Genomic DNA, 8,551 nt, shown 5'->3' with positions numbered 1-8,551 from the left:
TGCCCGGTGGCATACCAGGGGAATTGTAAATATTTAACATTTCATTTCCTTGCTGTAAGGTAGACCGGACGCAGAGCAGATTACAATAGGCTTCAAAAACAGAAGTAAGGTAACAAAGTATTAACTGACGTTCAAACATTTAGGTCCCATGACCACTAAACTAACAGTCTTGATATCAATTGAGAATCTTGCGGATGGCTAAACTCAAACCACAAAGAGCAAATGGTAAAGTGATTTGGTATGTCCTCTGAAGTAAACAAGGTACATACAAACCGACTTTTAAAATGTGGTGTGGGAAGGGGGTGACCAATAAACAAAATGTGAACCAAACCATGGGCTAAAAACTTATTTCCAGTACGTAGCATCTTTTCATCCCTACAAATGACACAAAAGGAGACAACTCTATTCTTTGTGACTTCAGCAAAATGTATTTTTTAATCCCAATTTCCAAGTTAAAGCTAAAATCTTTCTCTCAGATTTCCAAAGTTTTTGCAAAATAAGGAAAACATTTTTTTCAACCATCATTCTGTGTCTGATGTGATTTGATAAAAGCATTTGGAAAAGTGAGTGTGCTTTACCTGCAATCTCTCCTCTAACCCTTCTAAGGGAAACACTCAAGTCACAATAACGGAAGAGCCAGCGAGTTTCTTCGTTGCAGCTATTCCCAAGATTGTGTCAACCCGCTTGATCATGACCAACATGGGGTCTATCAATTTATATATTTAATGAACCTTTATTTATCCAGGAAAGGAAATCGAAAACAGAATCTACTCAAGAGGCGACAGAGAGCCAAAGAAGGAACTTTTATCAATGGATCTTCCTTGTAGAATCTGCGGACCTGATAACTAACGTCAGCCAATGACATCATGACACCAACTCTCTTGGACTCTTTCTTGCACGTTTTATTTTCCGCTTATTTTCAAGCACAATATAATAGCTGCTGGTGAACATGTTTGCAGACATACGTAACGAGTCTGTCAAGACATTATAGAAGCTCGTGACTGGCTTCAACGAAGATGACGGACGCCTGCGGCTGCAAAATTCCTTTGGCACTTTGGTTGGTTTCTAAGACAAAACCTCTGACTATTTTTACAGAGGAGGTTAGGGGATGATGCCTTGTTGGGTCAAGGGGTCTATATGGCCCCCTTATACAACGCAAAACAGATCCACAGTATCACTCACTTGGGTGTTCTCAGTGTAAAATAGTTCTAAAGACAACAGAGCAAAGAGCAGCTTCCCTTCACTTGCTGGGTCTCGAATTCCACCATGGTCACCAGGCGTACGTTCGCCTACTTTAGCGCTCGGGCCTTGCCTCGCTTTATGAAGAGGCTATTGTGCTGCAACCTAGTTTCCCAACAGATGATTCATAGTCTGTCAGGGCCACCATCTGAAGTGTACACAGCAGAGAAGGAGACGCTCAAATGACAGACTTGTTCACTTCGAGCAGACAAAAGGAAAGCTAAGAACCGGGCCCTGAGGCCACGGCAGTCAGACACTTGACAAGTTTTTATTTTGTTTGAGGGGCGTTCTTATCAGGAGTTACAACGATGCGACATTGATCAAAGTGAGGCTGGATTCAGAACTTGTGTTTGTCTTGAGGTGCTTTATTTACAATGTACCTGGACTTGTTCCATTGGTAGCTGTCAAATTCAGTTCTAGACCAGGAACATTTTGTACCTTGGAAAAAGGCTTGAGATGGTGTACACTGTCTGAATTGATGACTGTAAGGGTAAATTTATCTGAATCTGTATCTCGTGCGTTACTTGAACGATAATCTCTGGCAGAATTAGGATTTTTTTTTCTCAAGGGATCTGCAAATTATTATTTTTTCTGCACAAACCCAAATAATGTTTCAAAAGTACGGATGATTCATTAGGTGTTGCTTATGGGGACAGGTGGAAATGTGGAAAATGATTCCAGAAAAATACCTCAAAACCACTGGGGGTACCAGGTATGGTTGCAGGGGGGCAGTTGCGCACCCCTCCCTAGCTCCACCCACCTGTGCTACAAAGCTAGTATTCTTTTATATAAATGGCCACAAGTGTAAAAGCATTAATTGCACCTTCGGCATTTAATTCTTCTGTCATTATATGTTGCTGAATCACACATACCAGTGTTGTCTTTATTTTCTTCCTTTTAAAGTGGGATGACCTTTAAATATATCAAGTCAATGAAATGGACCTATTCCTTTCACAATCCACTATGCTACCTTGCTCATATTAAACGCTTTGGCCCTTCATAGTCTGCCAGTGCGGAAATTGAACAGTCTTGGAAGCGAGAGCGGTAAGAGGAATGAGCGGGTCTGGAGTGCCTCACAGATATCCCGGCAGACTGTTTAGTTGACTCACGGAATGACGCAGGCTCCGACATAGTTGTGCTTACTTCCTGGAAGTTGGGGTGCAAGTGGCTGCCTTGACACTCTACTACTGTACCGTTGTTAAGGCCATCGCACTCACGGAAACTTTGAAAGCACACGCTGACTCCTCACTGACGTCGGAATCAAAACATCTGGATCCCAGCGTGTGCGTGTGTCACTACGACTTTCCAGTTTTCAGGGAGAGAATCTTTACTGGAAAACATTACTTTGATGAGGAGAATCAAAGCGATGCTAATATTTATATTCCTGGTGAGTTGGGGTTTAAGGACGTTTTCTGGGAAATTTGCTAACATTTCATTGGCGTTTTTCCTTGGCGAACAATGTCGAGAGCAGTCGTTATTTTCCACATGAGTGAATGCCGTTAATTTGTTAATTTAACATGAGAAGGTACCACAGAAATACAGAGGACACAATCAGTTGTCCGTCGCAGGTTGATTTGCAAGTTATTCTAATTTCATGATATTTTGCAAAAGAAAATGGAAAAGGCAAAGTGAATTGCTCAAACTGTCGCTCAAAGTGTCAACCTCAAAACTTTCTGTACAATATGTTGTGTGCCCTCACTCGTCTAAACATGGCATTCTGGTTAATATTACGTTTGGGAAATATGAGTTGAGCAGGAAAATTCACCTGTTTGTGGGGGTGGCCTTTTGGCCACTTGCTGTTGACTGAAAATGACATCATAGTTGCTCAGATCTCGGGTCACAAACACGGCTCATCACTTTTCTGAAGCTGAGCCGTGGTTGATTGTTACCGGAGACCTGAGCAATCGTGATGTCATTAAAAGTGGCCGCTCCCTGAGGTGGATAAAAACAGGTGGAATTTGCCTGTCATTCATACTTTGAAGCCAGCAATTCATTTTAGAAATGGAGCTTAGGGGGGCGTTGGCTTTGCGCTGGGATTATTTTCCACACTTGTGCAGTTGTACATTGGAGGCATCCTGTTTATGTGTCTGCGACTGCTCCGGAGGGGTAGGGGAGTGGAGGGGAGGGGGGGAATCGAAGGCCGCATCGCTGAGCTGTAGATCAACAGCTGGGAATGGACTCTCAATGGGATGAGACATGCCGTTCCTATTACAAATACCCCCCGTCCCCCCCTCCAACACCGTGCACAGTGCACTTAATGAATAGCACACTTAAGGCCGCAGGCTTCTTTTTCCCCTCTCTTTTTTTTGTGTTGCCGGAACAGTGAGGTGGGGGGAGAAAATGGCCCCTTGTGACCTGGGAGGGCCATCTGAGATAATAAATCCATGACCCTGAGTTCCGGAGTGCTTCGGGCAAGGTCGGGGTGGCAAATTTCCCACTTCCACAATATCAGATGTTAACGTTAATTCCTCTTAGGCAATGTGTAATGGCGCAGGAATGTCTTCTCTCAGCGGCCTCGTCCAGGGCAGACGGAATCTCTTGAAAATGCGCGACAGCTGTGGAAGTTGGCCGGGCCCTGGATCATAGATGCATTCAATGTAGGAGGGGGGGGCGTCATCGGAGGATGTGAGGGGGAGCCATCATCAGCCAGTATTTTTCCGCTTTGGGGGAATTATCAGAGCTGTAACAGAGTTGGTGGACAGTGGCAATGGCTTTCAACTCAAAGATGCATCAGAAGTGATGTGATGGTTAGTAGCGGCGGGTATCCGTGAACCTGGTGATACAATACATATCGCAAACACAGGTCACGGCACGATACGTACCTTGATATGATTTGACACAGTTTTACACCATGTGATACGGTACAATAATGTAAAGTATGGCCTTACTTAGTTTATGTTGAACACATTCATATAGGCAACAAAATTGAAATGTTGCTTTAAAACATCCTGATATGCATGCATGTATGAAAAAAAAAATCTTCATTTAGGTGCCGCCTTCTCATGTAAGTCACTGGAAATACTGCGGCCCATAGCACCAGGGAGGTGTATCAATGGTCAGAACTAGAATATCGACACTGTATCCTATAAAACATACCTTACCATTACGCGCCATTGGTAAAAATGTAATAGTTGGCCATTTGGTGCTTTCAAGTGGGTTGAGTGAAAGTCTTTTGTCAGAATGTCACTATGTATTGCATAAATGATTTCCCAGTTGTCGGACACTGTCCAGCTTCTCCGCGGACAGCTGTGGCCATCTGCACATTGACGCTTTGTGTTGGGGGAGGACATTCTTTTGTGGATTCTGCCTGATTGGCTGTCCCTTCTGTTTTCTTCAGGCAGATGGAGATGTTAAAGCTAGAAAATAAAAGATCTATTTATTGTGGCGGCTTGGTATTTTTTTTAAAAAAAGGAAATGAAGTGAGAGGCTCAATGATTCTGTCTTGATATGAAATCCAGGATATTTTGTCCCGTCATTAAGTATTGAAGTTTACAAGCGACACTATTATCAAATAGTTACATTAGTCGAAGTAAAACTGAAGTGAAAGCCTTACTGCGCCATAATTGCTGCAGATTTTTCCAATATTAAAAAAGCCATTGTGTTAAAAAAAGAACGTAAGAACACCATTTAAAATATGTCTCAAGAGTACTTTCCTCAATTACACACACTTTTTCCTTTTTTTCGAACCTTGCTGAGGTAAGTCAGTTTGGAGGGGGCGGTTCTGTTTTATGCAAATGAGCCAATGCTTACCCAACTCGCGTAAACTCGGGGCAGAGCTACTTGCTGACAAAAAATGTACTATGTCCTTCGCTATTCCTATCCAATCTATTTGAAGTCAAGTTTCCATAAAATGTCAAAAAGTGAAATGGGAAACAGCAACTTCTCTACCACCTAATAGTGCGGTCCGATTACTCGTATGTCAATGCAAGAAGCAGTTGTAACAGCTGCCCACTGTGGCCTGCTGTCATGGTCAGTTCAAGAAGCAGAAAAAAGGAGGGGTGCAATGGGGAGGGCATCAGTTAGTATCCCCCCCTCCTCCTACCCAAACCCAAAATGCCTTGGCCAGACAGAGGACTCTTTGTTACCCTCAACCGTCTTGTACAGCTTTCTCTTTGCAATTGTGGCGGTAATTCCAGAGCTGTGCCCCATGAGTGTGCCCCCCGCCTCGCCAAAATCGTGCCCTGCAGTCTGAAAGTCCTTTCAGCCGTGGCTCCCACTGAGGTGGTACGATAGCATCATCTGTGAATGGAAAAGCTTACCAGCATGACCATAAACCCGTTTCAGAGGAAATGTAATTCATTACTATGTGAAATTAACACATCATATGCCCCACTGGAGGAACATACCAATTTATTGTACTCACAAAAAAGATCAACACACGAATTGGGACAGCGTTTAAAGTCAGACCTTGACAAAGTGGCTAGGGAGAGGGAAGTCTTGACTTCCCGGCTATTGGCCCAAGCCCGCACAGACGGATGGATGTCAAGAAAGTAGGAGGTAAACCTTATTGGTGTTACCCTGTGTTACCTCCTGCCCCCCCCCCCCCTTATGCTTTCTCCTTCACATTGAGGATGCATTCTTGGCGCACCACACCCAAGATCGCTGTAACAAAAATTCCTGCACCAATGCCAAAACGGATCCGGTTGCCTGTAATCCTTTTTCAAGGAGCATCATCTGATCCAGGGATGGCGAGGGCTCGGATTGCGGCCGATGATGCAGATTGGCTTGGGAATGTGAGGGGTTCATCAGATGCCGAAAACCCATCTGCCGAGCAGAATATTTCAACGTACGTCATCTGATTAGTCAAATATGGCCTCAAGGCTGGGTGCGATGGTCTCTAACTTCACATAAAAATGGATATTATATTATGAAAATAGTTGCATTTTTAAAATTCACTTTCAAATCATTTCAAAATGGGAATTTGTTTTGATTCAAATGATTTTTTATTTTAAATTTCCATAATATCAACCCGCCTTCTTACGGTTATTGTTTCTGTTTTGTATGTACTGTGGCATTCGATTGCGTATCCACTCAAGTAAATTTGATGATCGAGGATGATGAGAGGGTCCTCTCTGCTCTGTAAGGAGTACCTGGACCCAAAAGGCTTGAATACATTGAGTCATACAGAGAGCATTGAGCAGCCTCAGAGAACCTATTCAACCCCCTAGTGCTCAGATCAGAAAGCGCATGTCTGTTGTGGAGGCTCAAGACTGCTCTCATCTCATCTTGAACTTCTGGCCACGGACACTGGAATCCTGGAAATATATCCGATTACTGCTTACGGATCCTGATGAGCCGGAGCGCGTGTTCCAATTTTTGATTTAAAGCAAGTGCTGTCGGAGGAAGTCACTAATGAAATCTTGGCAGAGCTGTAAGCGCCTATTTATTGCCCTTGCCTGAGTGTTACATGAGCTTTTAATTTACAGCATTAAAACATGCTCGGACTGCATTACTATTTACCTTTCCATATCCAATAGCGGCCGGCCGGTTGCCATGGGGTTTGCAGCCATATCCAATCCCAGCCCCTTTGGCACACACTCTTATCTCTGTTTAAATATCCGGTTACTTCCCCCTCTGGTGCAGGCACACAGAGACATGTCATTAAGAGCAGTATCCCTCTCAAGCCCAGGCTTCCTTCCTGTACGCGTGGTGACGGATTGATTTTCTCCGCTAGGGCTCCACTGCAAGAAATATCCAACTCAACCGGTTATTTAATCCAGTGTTGAGTTTTGACTTTTCTCCCCTCTGGCTGGGACAGAGACAAACACAGCCAGCAAAAAATATTTGGACTTTTCCTGCATTTTTGTTTCCAGAAAATGTCACCACCCAAAAAATAACTAGATCGAGTTCATCGTGGTTTATTAGCTAATGAGCAAAGCGGGACTGGAAAGGTGGAATGAAGTCGTGTATGAATCCAAGCAGGAAATTGCATCAAGATAAAGCTGGAAGTGGTGGTTTTAGTCCTTCACTGGTAATTAAAACCATTCGAGATGCAAGTGTCATGCTCACCATATTTGGCTTTAGAATTTGCTTTTGGAAATGTAAGGTCAAAGTCGCCGCTGCTTTACCCAAGCGTCACTGAATTTTACACTACTCATAAAAATTTGGGTGAAATTCTCTAGAACCTAGAATGCATGATAACCTAGTCTCAACATTCGAATGCAACTGTTTAATCTTTCCGTACTTTTTGAAGAACAAGCTGTTCTCGGCAGAATTTGCCATAGACAACTTCTAGATTCATGTCGGTTATTGAATCTTAACTTGTGATATCATAATTTGGCAAAATGTATTCATTTATGCCTCACTTGGACCCATTTTCAGAAATATGCAGGCCAAGATTCATTTGGTTGTGAAATTTCACATGAGATGGGTGAGTATGCACTCCAGAAACAAAAACAATCAAAAGGTCGACTTTCATGTGGCCTCCTATGGATACTGCCAAACCAACCCATGTCAATATTGAACAGTATAATACTATCCCTTTAATATATCGATATATATTGAATAAACAAAATCAGTACCTCCTGTACGTTTAGCCTAGCGGTAACTGTAAGATTTGGGTCAAAGGTTTGCGGTTGACCTGAAAATCAGTTGCAGTTTCAAACTAGAGGTGGGTATTTCTTACAGCAGGGCTTTGCGTGTTGTGGCTTGGCTTCGACTCTCCAGAGCAGCCCTTGGTGCCCACAGAGGTCAAATCTCCCCACTGCTTTTGAAAATAATCTATTGGGATAGTTAGTCCGTGTTCTTCAATTTCGGCAAGGACCGATATAGCCTTTCAATTTGTATTTATTTTTTTTGCGCCGCTACTTTCTGAGATTTTTGGTTATGCCCGCAAAAGCTTCCATGCTTTGAGACAAACCGCCTGCTCATGAATCTCAAAGTGAATACCTCATAAGAAGGCATTCATCTTGAGGTATAAAATTCTCTCTTTCAGCACCCCGGCTCTCCCACATGTTCCATTCCGATCGTGTTACACGGGGAAGAAGCGGGGGTCCAGAAGCTTTTTTGCACGTCTTTATCGTAAAATGTTGGTCCATTGTACAGATGGCCCGGCGCTGAACTCTTTGGGAGCGTAAACAGTGGGGGGGGAACGGTTATGCAGCCCTTTCCTTCTCTTTCAGCTGCACTAATGATGTTGTGGCGGACCACAGCTGTTTCTTCATAGCAGGTGTGCAGCAGGAGCCGCGGTGGACCGACCGTGCTCGGCTCCGATTAGAGGAATGCCAAGAACAAGACGGAAGGAGAAGAGACGGAGCGCACAGCGAGGCAGGGAGATGCACGTCCACCGGCCGTGCGGCGGGATATACAATCC

General features: G+C 43.7%; 1 long non-coding RNA gene across 1 annotated transcript; it reads right to left on the bottom strand.

The window, feature by feature from the left end:
* Positions 1 to 845: 845 nt before the first annotated feature.
* On the bottom strand, positions 846 to 6,882 carry LOC133157583 (uncharacterized). Its single transcript, XR_009715039.1, has 3 exons — positions 6,700 to 6,882; positions 4,341 to 4,595; positions 846 to 4,012 (listed from the first exon to the last, which is right to left on the bottom strand). It is a non-coding gene; the product is annotated as an uncharacterized LOC133157583 (long non-coding RNA).
* Positions 6,883 to 8,551: the final 1,669 nt, after the last annotated feature.

The sequence above is a fragment of the Syngnathus typhle genome, linkage group LG1, assembly GCF_033458585.1.
Source record: "Syngnathus typhle isolate RoL2023-S1 ecotype Sweden linkage group LG1, RoL_Styp_1.0, whole genome shotgun sequence".
NCBI lineage: Eukaryota > Metazoa > Chordata > Actinopteri > Syngnathiformes > Syngnathidae > Syngnathus > Syngnathus typhle.
The sequence above is the reverse complement of the archived record's forward strand: the minus strand, read 5'-3'. Positions and strand labels throughout refer to the sequence as shown.